The sequence below is a fragment of the Marmota marmota genome, unplaced genomic scaffold, assembly GCF_001458135.2.
Source record: "Marmota marmota marmota unplaced genomic scaffold, marMar, whole genome shotgun sequence".
Taxonomy (NCBI): Eukaryota; Metazoa; Chordata; class Mammalia; order Rodentia; family Sciuridae; genus Marmota; species Marmota marmota.
The window spans coordinates 8,221,420-8,245,109 of NW_025999945.1; the positions used below are offsets into that span (position 1 = coordinate 8,221,420).

A 23,690-nucleotide genomic window follows, 5' to 3' on the forward strand; every position below is an offset into this window, starting at 1 on the left:
AAATGAGTATGTCATGGTTTCTTGATCCAGCCTTCTATACACTCATGTTTCCGTGTGTGAACCAGGCTCTCAGGGACACTGCACCTTGTTGAGCATACGTGCCTGAGTTTCCCTGGATTACAACCCAGATGTATCATTGTGCACTTGCAGCATGCACATCTTCAGCCTTACTAGATATTGTCCACTTCCTCCCCAGGCTGGTGGTTCTAGTGTTAATTTCCACCAGCTTTACAAAAGAGTTGTCATCTCTTCACATCCTCAACACTTGGTTTCAGCAGACCTTTTCATGTTTCTGTTTATTTAGTGTGTCTTAATTTGCATTTCCATAATCGTTAGTGACATTGGAACACATTTAGATACATTCAGATTTCTTTTGTGAAAAACCAGTTCAGTATGTTTTTCCTGTTGTTTTTTTTGTTTGTTTGTTTTGGTTTGGTTTGGGTTTTTTTGCACCCCCGCCCTTCGTTGGTTTTTATGAGTTCTTTATTCTGGATACTGATTCTATGTGAACATTTAGAAGCTATGCTGTTTCAGTTTGAATCCCAGATCTGGCAATGAACAAGTGACTTTGGATAAATTGCTTAGCATCTTTTTGCCTCAGTTTGCCCATCTTTAAAATAAAATAATACTAAGCTCACAGGTTGAAATAAGTTTATATATAAGTATATATAAGTAATAAGTGTGTAGCTATATGTATACATATGTATATGTAATATATAAGTATGTATAAATTCAATAAGTTTGTGTAATATAGTATCAGATTTGTACACTTATAGATAATATATACATAAACTTAATGAATATACCATATATGAAGGACTTACATTTAAGCCTGAGTATAAAAGTTCTGTATTTACTACTATCACTATTGCTATTATTATTGTAGTTCATTCATCAAGCACATCTTGTGTTTGTGCCTCCTCAACTTATAAGACTTTCCAAATGCCTCTTTGACTATTTCTATTACTAGGGATTTTATTCTGTTTCCATTGGCTTGTAAACCTTGGTCTCACTGACTTTTCCTTCTCTTTGGCCTGAACAGCAAGCAGCGTCTTTACGTTGTCTCTTAGATTTGACCTTTCTACTCTCTCTCTCTACAGCCTTTTCCTTGGTTCATATAACTTCTCAATCCTTCATAGACAACTGGCCTCCCTGAGTGTAGATTTATTCTTCTATTTGTTCTAAGCACAAATGCCCACAGTTAATCTCTAAAAATTTTATTTTTATCATGTACCTCCCTGTCAAGAATCTAATTGGCTCATTTGAGCACCTTCCAGTTGCAAAACCTAACATCCACTCTAGGTTTGCATGATTTTTTTTTTGTTTGTTTCCCAGTACCAATTTCTGAAAGGATAGGTCCTATACTGTCTCCTGAATACTTGCTGTTCGGTCTCATCCCTGCTCAATCTAGGGAGCCTTCTGAGATATTCTTTCTGATTCTTTCCACCAACCAACTCCTCCTTATCTATCCCAAACCTGTTTAAGTCTCCTCCCATCTACAATCTCCCCAGACCAAAAATCTCCCCTGCCAAAACTTACCCTGAACCATCTCCACCCCCCAACCAAAACATCTAGCTGGAAGGCAAATATCCCTCTTTTTCATAACCACCACACCAATCATTTCAGGTGGCATTTCGTCTTTTCAAATGTGTGCGTACTTAAATGCATGCACATCAGCCACTCAAGAACATAGGAATTTCCTGTGTCCCCACCTAGCACCTCACACAGTGCTGGGTCAGTAAACTTCAATAAAAATTCAGCCTGACTTGTTGACTAGGCAGTGAAATGCCAAAATCAGTGTAGTGAACCAGACACTGTGTGAGTAAGTAGGTCTTTTGAAATTGTAGTCTGCTGCACTCACCCAAACCTGCTCATACCCTGACAGTGCCCCAGCCTCAGGAAGCACCTTCTAACACCCCCGCCATGTTGCCATCAGTCTGGTCTATCTTTCCACTCAAACCTCAGAGCCTTCACTTACCAGGCAACTCACTCCCCACATAGTGGTGGCAGTAATATCCAAATTTTGAGTCTGTGTTTGAGTGTGTGGGTATGAATATGTGTTTATATATATATACGCACACACACACACACACACACCATATATATATACACATACATACATACATACATATATATGCATGTATAAGTTCTCAAATATTTTATTATACTTCATTAATAGTAGTTAGCACTGGAATAATGCATTCTTTTACTTTTTAATTTTTTAAAAATTTGTCTATTACCTTCAGTCTTCAAGTGGGATCAGTATGCCCAATGTAAGTTTCTTTCCAAAGGCAAATCCTTAGTCATTTTCTGGAGGATGTTGTGAAAATAGCCTCTGAAATTCACTTATTAAGCTCAAGTTTCTTCAAAGCAGTGACAGAATTGCAACCTCTGCAGAGTTAAATATTATATATATTATATATGTGTATATATATATATATATATATATATATATATATATATATATATATAATGTATATATTATATAAATATATATATAATGTATATATTATATAAATATATATATTAAAGCATGGGTTGTTAATTAAAGGAGCAGAGATGAATATTTATGGATCACTTGTGGTATATGAGGCATTTTATGTAACAATTTGATGTTTCATCTTTACAATATAAAATTAATGTTATTTTTCCATATTGCAAGTAATGAGGTTGAAACTCAAAGAGACCTAGAGACTTGCTCAAAGTCAAAAAGCTCTCAAGCAGCCAAGGCAGAATCTGACTTCCCAACTCTAAACATTGCAATTCTCCATTTCACATTTCACTGAAGAGTTTTCCAGAAACTCTCAAGTTTGAACAATTACTTTAGAAGTAGAAAAACATTTTCTCACTGATTAGACCACAGTCAATCAACCTGGGTTCTAGTCTCAAATCTTACAAAGGTTATGTAACTTTAGATGTTTCCTGTATTTGCTTCCCCCTGCTTCCTTGTTTTTTCTTTGAAAAAAAAAAGATAGATATCTGTGGAATTTTAAAATAAAGTACACAATAACAAGTTTTTCTCAGCCAACAGGAAAGTTGTCTATAATAATGATCACTTAGAAAATCATGTCAGTGAAAATGCTGTATCTCTGACCACCTGGCATATGGAGAAAGCAGTGTTTGTGAGGAGATCTACAGCTTTAAATATTTGTACTACCAAAGATAAAATTAAAGAGTTCAACAAATAAAAGTTCAATGAAAGTGAGTAGGCAGGTATGGAAGAAAAATAGAAAGAAAAGCATCAATACATAATCGAGTAAGGAAATATAAAGATGGTGTAATTGAGTCATTAACCCAAGAAAAGTTTCTTTTTATAGCCTGGAAAAAAAATCAATAAACTTCTAGCAAATATTAATCAAGAAAAGAGAAAAAAAAAACATGTGAATGTAGAAATGAGATCTCAAGGAAAGTCTAGGAGCCCAGGGTTGTTCACTCTGCAGAGGTTGCAATTCTCTCACTGCCTTGAAGAAACTTGAGGTTAACAAGTGAATTTCAGAGGCTGTTTTCACAACACCCTCCAGAAAATGACTAAGATTTACCTTTGGAAAGAAACTTATATTGGGCATACTTATCCCACTTAGAGACTCCTACCTTCACGCTATCCTTCACCCTAACCTCTTCTCTGAACTCCAGCCCCAGATTTCAGCTGTATCTGGACTGCTCCACTGAGGCTTCTACCTGCTCCTCCAAAATGTCTTCACTTGGATCTCCTCTTTCCCTTCTCTTCCTCTTCCCATTCCCTTTTCCATTCCTTCCTCTGCCTTCTTTCTGTGGATCTATAAATGATACTATCTTCCTAATTGCCCCCAGTTTAACCTCAGGCATTGTTTTTTAGCAGCTCCCCTCCCCCTTTGTCCTTGTCCCTTTGATAACCTTGCTGAACTCTATCAGTTCTGCATCCACAGTGTATCTATTAACACTGCCACTGCCCTAGTTCAGGCCTTGGCCACCTAACCATTATGTGGTAGCTCTGATCTGGCCTCTCTGTGATCAGTCTCCTCCTTCACAAATCCATCTACAATAATTACCACTGCCTTGCACAGAAACCTTCAACGCCCTCCATTGCCAACAGTACACAGTCAAAATAAAACAGCCAGGAACTGAAGGTTTCTCCACTGTCCAACTCAACTTGTTCAACCTTAGGTGTCTCCTCTGATATGTTGTAATAAATCCATTCCAAGGGTTCCAAGCAAAAGTGTTACTAAGAAATTGTGTACCCACCCAAATTGTCCTTCAAACAAAAAATCATGTTTGAACATGCAAGAATTTAGGGATTGCAGCTTTTAAATGCCTACTCCACCATCACCATTCAAAAAAGAAAGAAAAAATAAAAAGATCTTGTAAAACCCTACAAGATGACAAAACCTAAGTTAAAGTTAGAGTACAAGTGGATTAATTCTAAACCTAATAAAACAAAAGTAAGCAAAACATTGTATAAGACTAGTGAAACCCTGTGTATGGTGCAAATGGAACATGTTCATTGCCATCCTCAAGAGAGGAAAGAATGCAGAATTAGGATGTGAATTCCACCTGTGAGCCAAGAGTTGAATTGTTTCTATGACTAATGTGTGACCTGTGTGACCCTGGGAACATACCTTAGTGCCTCTGAACCTCAATTTCCTCTCTACTTACCTGCCCTCTATCCAGTATTAAATATCATCTACTTATATTTGTCTATCATCCATCACCTGTCTACCATCTCCATCTACCCATTATCTGTATACAATCCATCCTTTTATATATCATGACTCTATCATCTATCTATCCACCCTTCTCTACACAATAACAAAAGGATTGGATGATTCCATTGTGAGGGGAATCATGCTCTTTTTCCTACATTCCAACCTTGAGCCACATAAAAAGATCTTTAATTCTGCTCTCCACTCAGGGAGTGGAATAAGAACTTACTTTCTCTCTATCTCATGATTCCTGCTCCTAAAAGCAACCAGTTGCCTTTTGATGGACAAATCTGGTGGCATTGAGCCACATTTTAAGGGACTGTGGATCTCTGCACAGAAAAGCCTCCCCAAGCCTTGTTCTCTCTTGTTCTGTGGTAACCACTGGCCTGCTTGAGTCTAGACACACGTGAGCACCTGGGCTTCCAGTCACACCTGGCCAATGGCCACCCCCTCTATTTGCATCTGAAGAGGCAAATGAGAAAAGGAGACAAGTCAGGATAGACTAAAATAACAAGTAGATGCCCCAAACTCAGTGGCTTTGTACAAAAGAAGATCATTTCCAATTCTCCTAATGGTTTTGGAAGGGTGTTCAAGGTGAGGGGTAGGTGCATCTCTCTTCCTCGTGATCCGTAGGCTATTTCCATCTTGAGGCTCCACCATGCCCTAGGGCATCACTGAAGTCTGTATCCAGAGAGCTGACAAAGCATGAGATCTTCCCAGGAGGTTTTTGAAGGCCGGGCCCCAGAACAGTGCACACCGCTTCTGCTTATCCTGCATCAGTGACATCTCAGTCACAGAGTCGCAGGCTGGATACTCAGGAAGCTGATGCTGACACAAAATTTGAGACTACATGAAGTTTACCAGGAATCAATACCTATGAAAGGAAAGAAGGAAACAATTTAACAGAAGTCAAACTGTGACATAGTCTTGACCAAGCAATGGCTAACCCAGTGGGGAGCTCAGGAGCAAATATTGCCAATCAGAAGTATCCTCTCCTGAGCCAAAATGATTGTGCCTCATGCAGTCACCAGAAGGGTGTGACATGGGACAAGGCAGCTGAGGCTCTTCAGCTGAAGCCAACCTGACTGAGTGAACTGACAGATACTGTCTGCTGACTGCACTTCCTGCAGCTGGAGAGCAAGACCTCCAAGAAGAGGGGTCTGGAGGCACATCTGCAGGTCTACAGTGCATGGCTATGAAAGAGTCTGAAATTGTGATCCAGCTGTGTGCTTAAGAAGAGGGGGGAAGCAGAGTTTGATGACAGCTTGCAGTCAGGCGAGATGTCAGCATGTTGTCCAAACTGATTAGACAAAGGAGCCCAGTGCTTGGAAGTCCAGTGACCTAGTAGATAGTTTGGTATCCAGTTAGACACACGTGCTCACTACATCTGCTGGAACCCTTAATGGAGCAAGGTGATGGGCACCATGAACCCAACTCAAGCATTAATATTTGGAAGGTGCCTAGACTGTGTATGCCTGATCAATGAGCTTCCATCTCTAGCTTTTGTTGCTGAATTAAGCTTGAGAGAGAGTATGAATGCTTAAATGATTTATTAAGTCAAAATGGAAGATGAAACAAGGCCATTGGATTATGCAACTGTGTTTGTTTATGCCTGGACCCATACGCTTTGACCTCCAAGGTGCTGAGAGTCTATGATCACTTTCCCAGTCCAAGAGAGAAATCTGGAGACCTAGCAATGAATCCCCCACTTTGTACCAAGTGACCTACTTTTCTCTTTTGACTGTCACCTCTGAGGTTCCAGTGGTCAAGGGAAAAGTTGGGAAGCTCTCTGTACATTGCAGCTGAGGATGCAGCTGCCAAGCCCTCCTCACTTGGGTCCCTCCCAGGAAAGCATTGGGAAATTCAAAACAAACACCAGTTCTGACCACCCAGCAAGGCTGCTGGGTTAGCTCTTGGACGTCCAGAGCCACAGTGGACCAGGCATGGAGCACCACTCCTGCCCATTGGTAATTCTGAGCAGAGAACCTGTTAAAATGCCAGCCTAGGTGGTTGACAGATGGGTTGTAAAAAAAAAAAAAAAGAGAGAGAGAGACTCCTTCGATGGGTGATCTGGGCCCATCCCTCTTCCTCCTGCCACCCCTCAGTAGTTCCCACATCCAAAGCCTGGCAGAGAATAGATGCCCCCCAAAAGGTACATATTGGCCCTGTGGGAAGTCTCAGCCCATTCATTCCCTTTATGGATCAGATGAACCATCCATAACTGGGGAGAAAAGACCACCTCAGTCCTGCTCAGGCCCCTACCTGCTCTGTCACCTTGGATAAGTGACCTCAAAGACCCTTCATAATTCAACTATTAAGTGGGACAAGAATATTAATTCTACCTCCCCTCCTAAAACCTTGAGCTGATGACCTCCAGGGTCCACACACATCCTCCTGCAAGTCAATGAGCTCTCTGAATCATTTTCTTTTTTATTTGATAACCTAAAAAGATTTCCACAAGGCCCTTCTGGCTCATCAAGAGGGACATATAATTCTGAATACTGGGTTCATTCCTGGTCACTGGGAACCATGGTGGGTTGTGACTCCAGACACAGCATGTGTGTTTGAATCCAGTTTTTTCCAAGGAAGAGTCAAATGGCATCCATCTAATATTTTTGGATCACAATTGACTACAGGTGACTGAAACTACAGAAAGCAGACAGTAGATAAGAGGGACTGCCATGCAGTAGATCCCTGTGATCCTGCAGAAGAAAACCTTTTCATAATCTTGTGCACATGAGAATGTACACGCATCTGCAGAGAGAGAGGAGAGCAGCAGAGGTCTCAGGCCCTCACTTTATTTGGTACTGACAGCCTAGGCAGGAGGAAAGACTCTATCATAGAGACCTCAATGAGCTCAGAAAACAAGAGCTGCCTTCTTTGAATTTGGAGTGAGAGTTTCAGGGCTCTGGTTACCTGCTCTCTGGCTTGTACTTCCCCTGAAGACCTTTTCATAGAGCCTCAGAGTTTCCAAAGCCCTACACAGTAGACAAAATCACACATCAAATGTGGCCACAATGGTTTGCTGTCATGCAGGAGAGAATGACCTGCTCCCATCACACACCTGGTCAAGGTCAGCTTGGCTCACCCTGGCTCCCCAGGTAGCATGGACTTAACCAAATGCTCTTCCTCTTTCAAGATTTCTTGAAGTCACGTGAACTTGCAGCAAGTCCCACAGTGGCATAACTCCTGGTCCTAGTCATTCCTGACACCTCAGTGCAGGATGGCCCAGCACCACCTCACATAATCAGTGTCTTTTCCATCTTGTGGTTCCCCCCTGTGCCTCTGTTCACCAAGTCTCTACATAGCATTTAGGAAAAACCACGTGGACAGAGGGTGGCAATGGGGTGAAGCTGTAGTCTTTCTGGCATTCCTGAGAGAGCAACTGAAAGAGCAAAAATGTGGGAGTGGTGGGTCTCTAGAAAGACACCTTTCTTGCTAGTCAGAATCTCTGTTGAGACTATGACTAGCACTCAGCAGCATGTGTCAGCACTTCTCATATCTCTTACTTCCTTACCAACTCCCCCATTCCTCCCTGAGTTTTTGTCCAGTGGTTAATCTCCGAAGCACTAGAATGTCTACCACACTTCCTCCAATTGAAGTATCTGTTCCAATGCACTACCCTCTGCCAATAAGCTCCTAGGCTCCTCCCTTCCTCAACCCCAAAAAATTCCTCCAAGGACTTTACAGCCAAGTTTCTCTACAGTCCAGCTCTGAACCCCATCCAGCTCAGCATGTCTTCTCTCCTCCTTTGGCATGGGAACACAGAAAACAGAGATGAAATAAGACCTTGGCCCCTGCCCTTTCAAAGTTCTCCCCCTGCTATAGAGATGGGATGTATGAGCACTGGTTCACACGGAGTTCATGGCTATGCTCACGGGATCCCAAGAAAGGAGTGATCATTTCCACAAGTTCATCTGGGAAGACTCAGGGAGGACCAGGAGCGGGTGCAGAGGGATCCAGAGCAAGGACTCTTGGGGTGGGGCCCACCCGTTTAAGTCTTCTATTTCCAGCTGTGTGACTTTATACAGGCTAACACCTCTGGACCCCGTCTCACTGTAACATAATAATACTCACCTCACAGGGTATTGGAGACTTGGGAGATTGTGCCTTCCTGTGGGTGCTCAGTCACCATTTTTTTTTTTTTATTCCCATGGAAGAACTCAGTGCAAACTCTGAGGCCAATGACTACAGCAAGGGCTAAGACCTGAGTTCAAATCTTATCAAAGGGTGTGGCCTTTCTTAATTTGCTTCCTCACCTATACTGTGGGAATTATAGAAAAACCCCACCCAGAGAGCTACTAGGAGGACTAAAGTAGATAACTTAGAAGATGATTGGCACAAGGCTCGACATCTATTACGCACCTAATAAACATTGTGAACTGTCACAGCCTTGGAATCCATGTGGTCTGGGCTGCTTGGCAGGTGTCACTCCCTAGCCAAATCCTGAATGGTAGGGGGCACAGGGTAAGGTTCTCAGGGGGAACACAGACAGGGCAGCCACAACCTCCAGCTTCTGGTAAATTCTTTCTTGTGAAGAAAACACCCAACGTCACCAAGGCTCTGTGGAAGTTGCCATTTGCTTAACTGGTTTCAAAACCCAGCCTGTTGGCCTATAAATTCCAACCTGTTTGTCTGAAACTTTCTTCCCAAAAGATGGTTTATATGTTCAACTTGAGCAATCAAAAGTATAATTAATAATCCACATACCTATTCATTCAGTCGCTCCACAAGCAGACTCTGATCTTACCTTTGAGTTGTTATCATAACAGAACAGTAATCTCTGTCCAGTTTATGCAGCATCTTCACCACACACTGTCACACTTGATGCTTCACAACAGTCCCACGAAACAGGCCAAGTTTGTCCCAACATGGAAAATGCAAATAGCCACTCTAGGTCTTCTAAATTGGAGTTGCTTAGGGTCAGTGTTATTGTATGTTACTGCATGTAATTGTAGTCCATGGCCTTTTCTCTGTTGCATAGTATTTTATTACATGACTGTATTTGACTGTGAATGAATATTCAGGTAATTCCCAGTCTGGGGATATTACAAAAAGTGCTGATAAAAACATTCTTGTTTGTATCTTTTGGAATTTCTTAGTCCTAGGGTGTTCAAGTGTTCTGTTTTAGGATATAATGTCAAACTGTTTAAAGTCACCCACCATTCCAGAACAAGAGTTCTACGCCAGCACTTGTTTCAGGTGAGGAAAACCAAGACCCAGTGAGGGCAAATGACCTGCCCACATCACACAGCCACAATGGGACAAATTTGCACAGGTACCCAGGTATCTTGGGGACAGATTTTTGTTCTTTATTCTGTCCCAATTGCTTCAGCCCGTATGAATCCCCATGTCCCAGCCAGAGCTTTGAGGTTCAACTTTAGCTGTACTCTAACCAACCTTTCTCTCTACCCCTCCATGTTCTGTTAGCATTCTTCCTGGTTGGTCAGTACAGAACTTAAACCAACACAGTTGGTGGGAATGGGTGTGCTTGCTTCCTTTGGGAATGCTGGAGCATTCACAAAGGGGGGAACCCAACTGAGGTGGAGCTCTCGCTCCCTTCCCTCCTACTCCCAAGATGGAAGGTAAGTGCCCCAGGGCTGGGGAAGAAGCAGGTGATGCAGAGAGAATTAAGCATCTTCCACCCTACAAGTTCCTTTCACTAAAGTGCCTTGTCTCCACAGAAATAGTGCCAGTTTCATGGTAAGACCTCCCCAGAGTAGGATTTCCCATGAGGAGTGGCATTTTGCACATCTTCCCTTGGTCCACTTCCATGAGAGAGGGCTGGGTTGCTTGTCTCTGGCTCAGTGGGGATGGGGGAAGAATTCAGAGGTAGAAACCGCAGATTTCTGTTCATTGTGGAGACCTGGAGAAGAATAGGGGATAGAAAAACACTCTGATGGCTCAGTAATGCTAATAGTTGCTATCTATTAGCATAAAAAGGTATGTACTGATATTACTATGAAGTACACATTCAAACCATCACTTTATACATGACATGAAGAAATCAAGGCCCAGAAAGTCTCAGTTCATCAAGGATCACATCGGGGTAGAAATAAACATTTTGTTGACCATCTAATCATGCCCAAATTAAATAATAAAAGATTTCTTTATTACAGATCTTTCCAGCAGCTTTATGATAATAACATTTATTCATTTATAAAGGGAAAATTATTTGTAAAACTTTTTCCAAAACTTTGTCCTTCTTCCCCTCGAAGCACACTTACTAACGTCTTGATAAATAACACAGGTGAGAAGTGTTGGTTTCATCTCACCTACATACTTACATTAAAAATGTCATTTTCTAAGCCCAAATCTATCACAATTAAAAAAGAAAAAGACTTGGAAAAAAAGGCAAAAAAAGGTTCAGGATGAGCACAGGATGACCTCAACTGCGGGTCATCCTCCAACACCCAACGCAGGCAAGTTGGTAACCCACCTATATAGCAAGTGAAGCTTGAGAGTAGGTGCCAGACTGTATGCTGCAAAATTCTCTCCTATTCCATTTTCTCTTCTACATTGCAATCTCACCATTCCCCTATCAGGAGGATGAGTTGATTTCCCCTCCCCTTGACTCTCAGTGGCTTTTTAACTGCTTTGACTAATAGAGTATGGCAGAAAATGACACAGTGTGACTTCCTGGGCTGAGTCATGACAAGTGGGGCAGCTTCTAACTTGCCGCTGGAATGTACCTTCATGTTGTATCACATGTGTACCTTGCTATATGTGGTACAGCATTAAACTTCCAATTGTATAAGAAGGTCAATTACCCTGAAGCCGCCATGCCATGAAGAAGCCCAAGACACTTGGAGAAGCCACACCTAGGTCAAGTTATAGCAGCCTAGGCACCAGATGAGTGGATGAAGAATTCCCAAGATGCTTATAGACATCTGTCAAGTGCCCTAGCCTTTCTGCATTACCAGCTGAAATTATGCTGCAGAGGCCAAGCCACATCTCTTATTCCCTGTCTAAATTCCTGACCCATAGAATCTATAAGCATAATAGAAAAGGTTATTGTTTTAAGTCACTACGTTTTGGAGTGGCTTTGATGCAGCAATAGTAACAGGAAGAGGGAATGTGTGTAATATGGGCATTTCTGGACATACTTAAATTTAAATTGAAGGGGGCTGGGGTTTTGGCTCAGTGATAGAGTGCTCATCTCATGTGGGTGAGGCATTGAGTTCGATCCTCAGCACCACATAGAAATAAATAAAATCAAGGTATTGTGTCAAACTACAACTAAAAAAAAAATTAAATTGAGGGTTCCCATTGATAGCAATGTTCTCCTTTATATTGATGGATGATTTTTTCCTGTATGTTTTTTATTAGTATACAACATTTCAACTGAGGATTCATTTATTCAACAATACATATTAAGGTCTAGCTATTTGTAGGACCAAAAGGACAAAGCACAGATGTGGCACCACCTCCATGGCGCTTGCATCTTATGTGGCTACTTAGCAAAAGTTACTATCACATAGCTGGAAATACCATTTTCAACAGGAAGGAATAAATGTGGGAGGGAAAAGACAGAAAAACCCCTGACAACCAGGACATAGATATAGTTCTGGCTGCATGAAGCCATGGAGACAGTAACTCGAATAGTTTAAAGCCGGAAATGGTTTTCCAACCAGCTGTGAATTTGAAAATCCCATATGCAGTACAACATTAAGCTTCTATTTTGGAAATTCTTTCATCTTTTTCGGAAGCGTCTCAGGGGCCCTTCCTTCCTCTTGGAAGACAACCAGTTTTCTGCAGAAACTGCTTCATCAGCAGGAGCCGAGACGTTTCATATGCAACTGTGTAATTCAGAAAACGTGGTTTAAAAAATAATCTCTCCTGGGTGAAGAAAGAAATATCACAGAGCAGCATTTCTGTAAGCACCAGCTGGGCAGCTTTGGATGCACTACTTTCTTCTCCCTTTGAAATGACAGAACCCTGGCACCTGCATATGAATGCAGTATTATTGATTTCCTTAAAAGACTGAGCATTCCATTTCTGAGTTACTGAGATCCTTTCTCCATTGGCACCAGTGTCCATAGCACCAGTAGGAGCCATAGCATCCTTCTCGATGTTCAATTCAAGGTATAATTTCTAATTTAGGATTTGTGCCAGACGCTGTATCAGGAGTTGGAGACAGAGTAATGGACAAGACAGCAATCCTTCCTCCTTCATGTAGCTCACACTCATAACTATGTGAAGCTGAAGTCAAACAAAAGCCAGATGTCAGAGAAAAATACTAAGTGTTGTCAGTAACAATAAAGGTGGAGGAAAGTGCTGGACACAGAGAGATGAGGGAAGTTCTCCTTAAGCAAATAGGCAGAGGAGACATGGGAGGCAGCCAGATGAAAGGAGGAAGGAGAGGAGCAGAGCTGGCAAGGGGAAGACATGACCCTGGTCCAACCACTGTTTGGAACTGAACAAAAACCAGTGGAGGCCAAGAGCAAGAGGGGAACAGGGTGAGATGAGGCAGGGGAGCTGGCGGGGCTGGACCCCCAGAGCACAGTGAGAAGTTCTCTGAAATGCACCAATACATTTCAACCAGGGTAGTGGTGTGGTCACATTTTTGTCTGTAAAAGAAACTCTGGCTGTGAAGTATGAGGGGAGAGAGGGCCATAAATGACATCTGGGAGACTCAGGAAGAGGCTACTGCAATAGTCCAGGTGAACAATGATGCTGGTTCTGCCTGGTGCAGTAGCAGAGGCAACAGGGGATATAGAATGGGAGTTTGGGCAAGTGAGGAACTCAAACTTTTGTTTAATAAAACATTCTGATGAAGCTTTTCATGGCAGTAAGTCCTGGTGCTTGGACCAAAGGCACAGCAGTCAGACTAAGGGAAGTAGGTCCCCGGCCTAATAGTGTGAGAAGACACTGGAGTTTCTATGGCCATCCCAGAAAAAGGCAGTGAGGAAGTGCAGGAATGGGGAGACCCTGCTTCAGGGGGAATATGGAGGGGGCCCAGCAAGATGTCAAGGAGTCAGGATTCCTGGGAAAGCAAAGACCAGTGAGAAGTCTCAGGTGACAGCAGAACTAGAGGGACATTTAAGAACCAGAACATTTTTGTGCTGTGTGTTGCTATAGTTATATGAGTTCTCCACCCAGACCACACCTGCTTGCAATTGCTCTGAATGTCTAGAAAGTTGTATGCAAGTAGTATTTGAAGGAAATGAAGGGAAATAGGACATGGTCCATCGTGGGTGGAAACCTGAAGGAGAAAGTAGCCTTGAGAAGCAGAGATTGAGACTTTACAAAGGCAGGGAATGGCTACAAGAGGTGACCATGATCACTAACCAGATCACCAGGGCTTTCCACAGTGTGTGGGAAGGGGGTTGAGGCCTTTGTATTCAGATGCCTCAAAACAGGATGACATCAGAAGGCGGGAAGACATGAGACATCCAGATGGCAGATGTCCAGGTAATATATTATTTTGTGCCTGCTGCACCATGTGTGTTATTCATCCAAGACTCAATGAAACAGTGCTCGGGAAGCATCAGGTATTGGGCTGGGTGAAAGGGAGGCTCAGGGAAATAAGACACCATCCCTTTAAGAACTCAGTGTGGAATAGAATGAGCAGACCTATAGGAAGAAGTCAGCTGAAGAGCCATGCAATCAGGGTTTCTGTTAGGGTAGACTCAGGTACAGTCTGTATTTCTTCCTCTTTTTCCTGGGAGGAAACGCCTATGTGTCAAGGAGAATGAGTAACAAAAATGCAAACTCTTTTTGGTGTATCAAGAGATGGATCTCAGATGGCAAAAGTAATGAAGATTAAGGAGAAAATCAAGTGGGACTCAAAAGAGCAAGCAGAGAAATGATGCTATACAAAAATTATTTTATGTGTTTTTGGGGGGAACTAGAGGAGTAAGGCTAAATTACCCATCACACAGATGAGCCAGAATTGCAAGAAGCAATTGGTATGGGACAGAAGAAGAAGAAAGAGCCAGGCATGGTGGCACAAACCTAATCCCAGCCACTCGGGAGACTCAGGCAGGAGGATTGCAAGTTCAAAGCCAGCCTAAGGAACTTAACGAGGCCTAGCAACTTAGTGAGAGGTTTTCTCTAAATAAAATATTTAAAAAAAAAAAAACGGCTAGGGATGTAGTTAAGTGGTTAAGATCCTGGGTTCATTCCCCAATACCAAAAAAAAAAAAGAAAGAAAGAAAGAAAGAAAAGGAAGAAAGAATCTTAGTAATGGGAATTAGGAGTAAGAAGAGAACCACAGTTAACTTTGTCTCCATTGGGAGATACGAAGGTAAAGTCCTCACAAAATCTTGGACCATAAGAGCTAAATCTATACATTGAAAGGGCACAGAGTAATCCAGAAAGAATTGATGCAGAAAACTACCATTGAGTTTAATGTAGCAAATTTATTGACTTCAAAGATAAAGCAAAAGCTCTTTGGGCATCGAGGGGGGAAAAATATTAAAGTTACTTATAAAAGAAAAAAAAATTGAATTAGGCTCAGATCTGTAAGATAACTTTTGATGGAAGAAGACAATAGAGCAATGGATTTAAAAAACAAGATTATTGCTCATATTAGGAAATTAATAGGTATTTTATGGATTCATTTATTTTTGGCACTCACCAGGTATTGAACCTAGGGACGCTTAACTACTGAGCCACATCTCCAGCCCTTTTTATTTTATATTTTGAGACAAGGTCTCACTAAGTTGCATAGGTCCTTTCTAAGTTGCTGAGGCTGAGTTTGAACTCGTGATCCTCCTGTCTCAGCCTCCTGAGCCACTGAGATTGTAGGCATGGGCCACCACACCCAGCAATAAATACTTTATAAATAAATGGAGGATTAAGTTATAGTGATACAGGTAAACAATACTTAAAATATATAAACCATAATAAATGTGGGACCACACACACGCACACTTATGATAGAATTTGAAAATCCCCATTTCGTAACTTCAAATTAAATGATTGATTAGGCAGCAACCATCAATGGTCAAATGCTTTTAAGAAAATTCAAATGGAAAAAAATCAAGCTGGAAATATTTGAAGTTACTGAACAATCACCAAAAATAAAGTAATTAGACATTATGTTCCTTCTATGGCAACTTACTGCTACATTTAAGGCATTTTATGAAAAAAATCAATCAGGACTCTAGATCTAATGCACTAATATTTGCAGGAAATAAAGAGCATACATGAATAAATTAAACTACCCCATGGGAGAGCACTGAGCCAAATCCAGAAGGCAGAAAATTTTATAGGATAAATGATTCATGGGAAAAGAACAGAGGTGAATGGGGTAAATGTTATAGATTAAAAGCAAATTAAGTAAAATATAAAATAAGCACTATCTGTGGACTCCAGATTCTAATTTGAAAACCAACTGTAAAGAGAAATTGAACTTTCCAGCAGTAATTACCTCTTCAAGACCATGTCTCTTGAAGCTCCCCTTAATTTTCCTCCAGAAGAGAAGAGGGAGGAATACAGAAGCTCCCAATGCAAAGCCCCAGTTCCTATCTCATCAACATACAGTCCAGAGATGCTACTAAATCACTATGGTCTTTAGTCATACATAAGCAGTAGCTGTGTGTGTTAACTCCACTGTCCTCTGCCAGCCTGCAGGAGGAAAGGCAAGCTTCCAGAAGGATACGCCTTCGAACTAAAAATACCCTGAATCAAGGTGAGTGGTGAACCATCCCAATAAGAAAGTGATTAAGACAAAGGAATTTGGGCTGGGGTTCTGGCTCAGTGGTAGAGTGCTTGCCTAGTATGTGTGAGGCACTGGGTTTGATTCTCAGCACCACATATAAATAGATTTTTTAAAAAAAATAAAGGTCCATTGACAACTAAAAGATATTTTTAAAACAACAAAGGAATTTGAATGTATATTGGCTATTAATGATATTTATGTGTTATTAAATATGTGATAATGGCATTATCTATGAGTGTGATATTGTTTTCACTTTAATTTTTTAAAACTTTTTCTGCTATAGGCATAATTTACATCTGTTTTCATGGGTGAGAGAATATGCTTTCTGAATCTGAATTTAAATTGTCCAGGACAACACACACACACACACACACACACACACACACACACACACACACAAGCCCTAGACCCAGATGGCTTCTCAATGGTATTCTCACAACCCTTGAATTTAATGTAATGTAATGAATGATTACAATGCTACTTAAAGTGTGTCCCAGAGTACTAAGAATATATTCACTCATTTAATTCTTATGACAACCCTCAGAGGCAGGGATTATCCTCGCTTTGCATTTGAGGCTACCGAGCCACAAAAACACGAAGAATCTCACCCAAGGTCACATATTTGGAGGAGGCTGACACAGATTTGAAACCAAGAAGTGTAACTCAGAGCAAGTACCCCTCCTGTTGCATATGAGCCTTATGAATAGCGCTCTTGGGAGCTGTACAGAACACAGAACCGCCCTCAAGAACGTACACGTAGGCCACCTTGACCACTATGCAGTTCAGTATTTTATAAACCAGTGAGTAAATAAATCTAAGAGTGATGAGTTCTTACTAGTTTCACCTTCAGCAGTTGGGCTCCCTAAATCCTGCCTTGTTCCCAAGAAGGCTGAATGCAAGTCAAGTGTGATGGTGCACACCTATAATCCCAGTGACGAGAGAGGCTGAGGCAGGAGGATTGCAAGTTCAAGACCAGCCTCAGCAACTTAGCAAGGCCTTGCCTTAAAGAAACAAAATGGGATGGAGATGTAACAATGGTAGAGCACACTGGACTCAATCCCCAATACTACAAAAAATTTTAAAAAGAGAAAGAAAAAAAAAGAAAGAAAAAGATAATTGAATACTGAGGTATGCAGGCCAAGACTACTGCACTGGAGTTCCAGCAACCTCTTGCTAACTCTGCTTTACTACTTGGAAACAAATCATTTGCATGACAGGAAATGAAGTGATGTTGGCCTTATTCCTCTTGGCTACTCTGGTTTCCTCCAACTGAGAGGGACAGCAGTCAGCTCCCTGTCAGAAACCCTGGTTGAGATCAAGGGGGGAAAAAAAATACAATGAAATACACAAGAAGCCGAGGCTTACCTATCCAAGATAATTTATATCCTTGGACTGTTTCTGTGCACACAATTCCTGCTGTTGGCTTCTCTTCCCTGAAGTAAGGACCAGTCAAATGTGACTCCATAAGCTGAGGGAAAGAGTACACAGGTAACTAACTCTTGGTAATTCTTCACATGTACATAGCTCTCTTCCTCAATGAACTAAGAGAGAATAGGACCAAGAAGACTGAGGTCCAGGTGGTTAGGCTGAAAGGAGATAGTAATCACCAAAAAGGCCTGAGTCTGAAAGATCTTTGTTAAGAGGAATTTACCTCTATCTGGTGCCATTTTGGAGGAAGTGATGATCGAAGAAGATGGGGACATGTAGTATGTGGACATTGAATGACCAGCAGAGGACCCCAGTAGTCCAGCTCTGAGAGACCAGGAATTGTGAGAAAAGAGAAGACTGAAAAGGTTGTAGTAGATGCATTACTGTTCATTTTCGTAAGTCCAGCACATTCTCCCATGCTCCTTTCTTTGGATCCTTTGGGGAATTCCTTCCTATTTCATAGTGAGGCTGTCAATAACAGTGTCTGATCCCTCTTCTCAGTGAAAGAGCATGTGATCCAGGCCAGTTAGACTCATCCATGAGGTTGATACATGGACAATGAGGTACAGAGGCCTGCCTCTAAAAATTACTTAAACTACTTAATTATCTACCATAACAAAAGAAATGTGGAGCTATTTTGTTCCCAGAATGATGGCTTCGTTTAAAGACATTACCAAGGTCCTAGTTTCTTTCCACCTTTCTATATACCACCTTTGAAGCATTAGGGTTTTTTGTTTGTTTGTTTGTCCTGGTGTTTGTCACAAGATGACCGCCAAAGCTCCAGCTATTATCATAACACTCTCCCCTTGCAATTTATTAATCAGAGTTGAGTCATGTGACCACTCTTTGCTGCAAGAGAGGCTGAGAAAACAAGTATCAAAGAAGACTGGATTTGTATGCACTAAAGGGTTAACACAACAGTCCTGAGCCTGCTATCCTTAGGAAAGTCTGTTGACAAGATTGGGGAGGCTTCCTGGGGACAGGACTTGAATAAGGTCTGGAGAGATAAGTTAGCTTTAGATGCAGAAGGGGTGGGAATTGAACCATGCAGCAAAGCAAGGCACAGAGGCAGAAATGAGAATCAGTATGAGATCAGGGCTCATCAGGGAGGCTAGCTGAGGGCTTCCTTCAGGGAGGAGGAGGAAGCTGGTGAGCAGGATAATGAGGAGAGAGATGAGCAAGGAGCCTGACTGGAGCAGGCAGTCCTATGTCCTGAAGCAGGCTCCTGGGCAGTACTGTGTGGCTAGTGTCCAGCTGAAGTTCCTACAGGGAACTGGAGACAAGGAAAAGACTAGATGGCCCCAACTCCTGAAACAGAGGTGGATTTTAAGGGGATGGAGTAGTGAGAGTCCATGAAAATAAAGAAGATGGGCAGATTGGAGAGGCATAAATGAGGGCAGAAACAGCTGAGCTTGAAGATTAAACATAGACACTAGATGCAGAAGCCAAGAGGCCTGGCTCCAGGACTTTGTGCCCAGGAAACCAGAATCTCCCCTTGTGCAGGCGGAGGACACGCACAGCTGCTCCACATCCCCACCAAGTCTTACACTGACACCACGGGATAGAGGACACTTAGGAAATGGCCTGGCCAGGTCCCTCCTGGCTTTGGAAATCCCCAAGAGGGAGATTCTCTTTCTCCTCCCCCCACCTCTCTCCCTGTCTCTGTCCTTCTTAACCACCTTTTCCCCTCCTCCTCCTCCTCCTCCTCCTCTTCCTTTTCCTCCCCCTCCTCTTCTAAGTTTTTGGGGGGACTTCTGGGGGACTAGGAACCACAGTTCCCTCCACTGTGCCCCCAGTTCTTAGAGGACCAACCCACCATCTTTTTAGGCCGAGGTGACACCAGGAAGATTCTAAAATGCCTCTACCTGTCCCTTCCACCAGCCTGGCTCCCACTGCCTCGTCCCAGAAACCTGTTCAAATGGAAGGGCATCCAGGGGCATCCACCTTCTCTCCAAACCCCCAAGCTGCTGTCAAGCTTAGTTAAAAAGGGGATGCAGTGGCATGTAGGGCATGAAGGACACTGATCCCTAGAACAACTGGTTTCTATTGCAGAGGGAGGGCCTGAGGCCAGCCTCAGCCATTAAGGCCCTCGGTCAGCCCTGGCCAGTCTCCTCAAGGGGGCAGGACTGTCTCTTCTTAGACACACACATACACACACTGAGTAAGTTGTCCCACGTTAGGAAAAAGTCATTCTAATCCCCAGAGATTAGAAATGGACTCTTGCAGTTGGAAATGGGAATCTGAAAGTATGAAAACCAGCTTTAACTGCTTTGTTGGACCATAGTCAAATGAGCCCTCGTGCCTGGGAAATTGGGATCTCCAGAATGAGATAGAAGTGATAGGAGGGACAGACAGGGGGAAGGGGGGGTTGGGAAAGAGAGAAAAAGAAACAAGTTCTGCCTTTAGAAGGCATCTGACCCAGACAGGCTGAGCTTTCCTTGGTGCCCTGGCCTCCTAGAAGAACCATTTCCTATTACACACAGCAATTTGCACACAGGAGGTACCCCACAAACACTGTGCAGGGGAATGTAGATTTTTCTGGAGAAGCACCTAAACCACCAGTGGTCTTGGCTGCAAGGGGCAATCTCTCCCATCTGAAACTTATCCAAGGCCATTCGGTTAAGCTAAGCACTCATGGACAGTTCACACCTACAAGGCAGGTGAGGTTTAAGTGAAAACTTTCAAGTAGGTGCACACCCTTGAGGTTTTTTCTGAAGTACAAGGCTTGGAGAATGTGACCAGTGTCTGGAATTTGCACCCAAAATACTGCTCTCTCTTGAGACTTCCTGCCCCATCTATACACCCATGTAACATACTCACATAAATACTCAGATACATAGATACATGTTCACACGCATCACCAGAGATGCATACACATGTAACTATATGAACCTTCTTCTTTCTTATTTTATTCAAAATTTTCATTAATTACAAAGATGTCAGGCTCTAGACATTACAGATATCATTTTAAAGTAATAATGTTAATCCCTTAGTGTAATCAGCGTTAGCAATTTGGTATGTATCCTCCTGTATCTTTCTCTACACTGATGCAAAATTATGTAAACATTCATTGAGGATTTTTACATGTACAAATAGGATTATTACTAAACTTATTTTTTTCAGCAACTTATTTCTTAAACACTATATTTGGGGCATCCTTCAACTCAGTACTTATAGAGCTCTTTCTAATGGCTGCTCACACACATTTAATCCACATCTACTTAAGCTAACACAGCTGTGCCCATCCCCTACCACCCTAGCCCCAAGGCTATTCATGATGACACTGTCCCCACCTGTGGCCCCAGACTGCCAAACATGTGGTTCCTGCTGTATGGTTTCCCCCTCACAACCACCTTCCAGACCTTGCTGATCTTCCTCCAACAGGTGGTTAAATGCAGTCCACTGGGCCCAGGCTATACTGCTGAGCAGACTGCCCTTGTAATCTCCATAACTCCATCCAAACTCCCAGAGATTAAAAACTGTGGCCTGGGAACATGGACAAAGCCCAGAGCCAAGCATTTTAGAGGCTGGTGATAGAGAGGAAGCAGGAAATTGGTCAGCCAGTAAGAAATCAGAGGTGTCCTGGAGCAGGAGCACGCACCTAAGTCTAGGAATCAGATGCCAGTCCTACCCTGATATTAACTCACTGTGTGACCTCAGACAAACCTTTACCCTCTCTGGGCCTCATTTCCTCTTTCCTAAAATGAAGGTGTTAGTACTGCTGTTTCTAGAGAACTCCCAGCATAAGCACTGGGTTCAGTCAGTGAATCTTGCTTTGACCCTCTCATACTGATCCTCTCATGGGACTCTTCTCCCTGTACCCTGAGGCCCCAGGGCCACTGGAATCAAGCTGGTGAGGCCAGGGCAGCTGGGCCAGACCAGAGAGGCAGGCAGGGCCACTGCCATGGAGGCGAGACCCAGACTACAGTTTCCTAGGCCTGGCAAAGTCTCACCTGCTCCTTCTAAGGCAGGAAGCACTCTTACTGTGCTTTGGAACCATGCTTCCCAGTAATTATACCTGGGGACACCAAGCGCTTTTTCTTTGGAATTGAAAAAAAAATAAAAAGGTAATATTTCAGTAAGTTCATGCACTTTCTACCCTGCTGAGTGCTTGTCTGAATTTCCGTGTTGATCTGGCCCCTTAAGTGCAGCATCTACTATTTACTCATTTCTATATCCCCACTGTCTAGATAGTACCTATTTATTAAGTGTTCAGTAAATATTTCTATGTCTGTCTAAGCTACTCTGATTATAAATGTGATACATTGGTATTGATTTAAAAATCCCCCAAATAGATAAACAATTTAACTTAGTAAGTGGAAAGTTTTCCAAAATTCTGTTCTACCTCCTTCCCCATAAATATTCATTATGATCCATTTGGCAACCTTCTTTTGTATGAGTATTTCTCAATATTGCACTATTGATGTTTGGGGCCAGATAATTCTGTGTTGTAGGATGATTGGCAGCGTATCCAGCCTCTACCCACCAGATGCCAGCATTCCTCCAGTTGTGACAACCAAAAATATCTTCAAACATTTCCAAGTGTCTCCAGGGGCAAACTCAGACACCCCCCTCCCCACATCTTCTTATGTTGTATATAATACCCAGAGTGAGAGTGAAATTTAGAGAAAAAGCAGTAAGAGAAAGAAAGAGATGATGATAGATATATAGATCGACAATTATGTGTAATTGGTTGAATGTAGATTAAAATTCCTATTCTCTGATTCCTAGTCTTGTAGATTCCCTATTCACAGTCTTTATTTCATTCATTCATTCCTTTTTTTTTTTTTTTGGGTGGGGGTATGGGGAGAACCGGGGATTGAACTCAGGGGCACTTGACCACTGAGCCACATCCCTAGCCCTATTTAGAGACAAGGTCCCACCAAGTTGCTTAGAGCCTCGCTTTTGCTGAGTCTGGCTTTGAACTCGCGATACTCCTGTCTCAGCCTCCTGAACCTCTGGGATTACAGACAAATACCACCACGCCTGGCTCACTCATTCATTCTGCATTTCATTCATCAAGTACTTACTGAGTACCTACAAAGTGACAGTAACTGCTAATAGATAGTTTTAAATAATAAAGGTCTACTTCCCAGATATTTTTAGCCCCTCAAAATGAAAGGAGTGTGAAGAAATTATGCCCCAATTCTGACTAGTTGTACCTTCGACTCCTATAAACATATCACTCATGTCTCTGACAAGACCCCCCCTCCACTTCCATTTGCCCTGCTGAGCCACCATATTGGGCTGGGAAGAGAGAAAGGAGCGGGAAAAAGAAGAGAAGGGAAGTGTGTCAACTAGTTCCCTTGGCCTTCCTTGGAATGGACATCAGGAATAAATGCCATTTAGAAAGACTGGGGCTCTGGGTCCTCTCAAACCCACCACACCAGCACTCTACATGCCAGCCCCCAGAAAGCACTTTTTGAGTATCCAGCTCCTAGATGTATTTAATCCCAGTCTTGCCCAACTGGGTCTCAGCCTTAATTGTTTACTTGGGCTGATCTTTGAGCAGAATCTGTGGCTGCCCTCAAACCAGGTTACTGGCCCAGGCTCTGGGTATTGACTGATTCAAAGATTACAGTTGAGCAAACAGAAAAGCATGTTAATTTTTAATTCTACTTTGTTGATTGATCAGGCTTCCTCTTTGTCCCATAACTGATAATTACCTGGTCAAAAGAAACACACAATCCTTGACCTGAAATGAAAGTCCACTTCCCTGGCCTTTCTGGCCCTACCTGGGCTTTTCATTAAGCTCCCATATTGGTTTGGCCTCTGCCATGGCAGAGAATCGAGGGACTCTGAGCTGTATCAACGTGAGACCCCAGCATGGAATGGAGGAGGGATATCCAGTGGAGATCTTTGAGGTTTGGGCTTTGGGGTAGGAATGGGGCCTCTCTTCTAACAAAGGAAAGAAT

At 42.5% G+C, this 23,690-nt stretch overlaps 1 long non-coding RNA gene across 1 annotated transcript in view; it reads right to left on the minus strand.

Moving 5' to 3' along the window:
• Positions 1–2,539: 2,539 nt before the first annotated feature.
• The window catches only part of LOC125616430, an 84,976-nt gene continuing 63,825 nt past the window's right edge, over positions 2,540–23,690 (minus strand). Inside the window, exons 2-3 of the long non-coding RNA XR_007347060.1 lie at positions 9,430–10,545; positions 2,540–5,553 (exon numbers count right to left, since the gene is read on the minus strand). This is a non-coding gene — a long non-coding RNA (uncharacterized LOC125616430). The remainder of the gene's footprint in view (positions 5,554–9,429; positions 10,546–23,690) is intronic.